Source organism: Cryptomeria japonica, chromosome 1, assembly GCF_030272615.1.
Source record: "Cryptomeria japonica chromosome 1, Sugi_1.0, whole genome shotgun sequence".
In the NCBI taxonomy this organism is placed as follows: Eukaryota; Viridiplantae; Streptophyta; class Pinopsida; order Cupressales; family Cupressaceae; genus Cryptomeria; species Cryptomeria japonica.
This window is the reverse complement of record NC_081405.1, coordinates 57,977,290-57,979,786: the sequence shown is the minus strand read 5'-3', so window position 1 is coordinate 57,979,786 and position 2,497 is coordinate 57,977,290. Positions and strand designations below refer to the sequence as shown.

Below are 2,497 nucleotides of genomic sequence, written 5' to 3'. Positions count from 1 at the left end.
AGAATAATTTTCAGCATGGTGACATTAAAAGACAAAAATTAAAAAATTAAAACGAGGTGAGTACTTCTTGGATTATCAAGGCTTAAAATAATGTCTATGATAATATTTTTTAAAAATGTTTATTATTTTTTATAATTATTTTTTCTCGACTATGTCTATTGACATTCTATTAGTTCCTGCCGACAGGCAGGATACTAACGCATCTGTTCGATGCATTTTTATTAATTCTGCCAACCAATCATATTCAAATATTTTTTGCTCTTTTCACATTTTTCAATGTTTCTATATTTTAATAGAATTAATAGTTAAAATAAAATTATTTTTTGTTTTCATCATTGGTTGTTGCTGCTAATTTTATTTGTTTTTTCCCTAAAATTATGACTAATGTCATAGTAATGCCATTAAATTTTTTCTTTCGGTAATAATTTTTTAATGGTTTGGGGATGGATGGATGGACAATTCGAGAAGGTTGCAGGTGGATAGATGATTCGAGAAGGTTGCGGATGGATAGAGAAGAGTGAGAATTTTGTGGATGGATGATTCAAAATATTTGATATTTTGATGGCAAATGCATCTGTCATGGATCCCTCGATCCTTCCGCATGGCGATCACTAGAGTTTTTCCGGTACTAGGCTCTGTAAAAAATATATAATCTACGCAATAATAATAACTTGCCCTCCAAGTCTTCAAATTGGCTCAATTTGCAAGTTCACAGATTTGGTTGCTGAAATCCTGGTGGTCGTTTCGAATCTTGCAAGATCCACGGCTTAAGGGAATCAATCCGGCCAGTTTTTCTCTAGGTATGCATAGATTGCTCAATAATAGCTCGTCAGAATGATTTGAATTTGAAATACTTTCAGTGACGGATTTTTTATTCAGTATTTAGGTTATTGAAATTTTGCATGTTTCTGTATTTTTGGTTGAGGGGAAAATTATACAGTTTGCTAGATCTGTGGTTTTGGGCCTTGATCTAAGAGTTTTTGGGGATGTTTTTGATTTCTGAGCTGAAATTTAGCAGGCATGACTGGACGTGGTGAAAACCGAACATTTATTTTCAAAGTTGGCTTAAGTTTTGGGGAAAATTGATGCAACTGGCAGCTGCATGGCTAATTTTAGGGGCAAATTGTAGGAGCAGTAATATGGTGTGGTTTTGCAAATGCAGAGCGGTATTGTCATCTTGGAGCAGGCTTCCCCTTTCCCACGATTTTGATTACTACATCATCTTTGAGCATCGATTCCCATTTTTGAGGGTAGCGATATCATCTTGGAAGCAAGGCGACTCATTTGGGACATTTTGTATGAGCTGTGGCAATAGTTATTTCAGTGTGGATCAGAAACGGACCTGAACATAAGAAACCCTCGATTTGGATCCTATCTTCCTAATTGGGCATTGAGACTCACATTTCAGTAAGGCACCTTCACCTAGCATCAAGGCCAATCAAGCTAGAGGTGGTTTGGAAGGGCTATTGGTAGACCATATAAATATTTTAGTCTGGTCTGTCGGAATTCGAACAAAACTAATCAAGTCCGAGGCGAATTCTGGCTGGATTGAAGGTTTTGTTGATTTGATTTGCATTTTGTTGTGTTGTGGCTCATGGCGTCGTCGTCTCTATTTCTAATGGATGACCAGTCCGATGCAGATTTTTTCGATAAGCTTGTGGATGATGACGATGATTATAAAGTTTCTAATTCTGAAAATTTGGAAAATACTACTTCGACTAATACTGCAGAAATCGAGTGTGATGCGGCTTTATTGATAGCACAAGTGATGCAATATCGAAATTGAAGTTGGATGCAACATAAAATAATAAAAAGGCAGTGTCTTTTATTTCAGCAGAAGAAGTTTCAGGATTAAATAAGATCTCGCCAATCACAAGTGGGTCAACAACTATATGTGATGAAAATAAGCCTTCTGATGGCGAGGGTTACAACAGGGAAGATGCTCCATCAGAAGGCTTCTCATCGGAGCAGAAGCAGTTATCCTTTGACAATATGGTAAAGGAGGAAGTGCTTATGGAATCTGCGGAAAATGCATTTGCTAAATCTGGAGCTAAAGAAGAAGTGGACCATTTGATTAATGACACTGACGATGGGTATCAGGAGGGCACAAAATCTGCAGAAAATGCATTTGGTAAACCTGGAAATAATGAAGAAGCGGGCTTTTCGTTTAATGGCACTGATGATGGAAATGAGAAGGGCTCCTATATATTGGGCTATATCTTCCCCATCTTGTTCTCTCTTCCTCTGTACCTATCTCTCTCTCCATCTCCCTTCTCTTCTCTCCCTCCCACGCTCCCTCCCATGCGCCCTCCCTATCTTCCTATTTATCTCTCTGTCTCTACTCCCTCAATTTATCTATCCCTTTGTCCCTCTCTCCACATCTATTTGTCTACCTCTACGCTTTGTCTCTGTCTCTATGTCTCTCTCGGGCTCCCTCACTACCACTCTCAATATCTTCTTATTTTTCCTTATATCTTATCTCTCTCTCTAGATATCT

At 37.8% G+C, this 2,497-nt stretch overlaps 1 long non-coding RNA gene across 1 annotated transcript; it reads left to right on the top strand.

Moving 5' to 3' along the window:
* The first annotated feature begins 467 nt into the window (after positions 1-467).
* On the top strand, positions 468-2,171 carry LOC131063207 (uncharacterized). Its single transcript, XR_009111024.2, has 2 exons — positions 468-800; positions 1,019-2,171. It is a non-coding gene; the product is annotated as an uncharacterized LOC131063207 (long non-coding RNA).
* Positions 2,172-2,497: the final 326 nt, after the last annotated feature.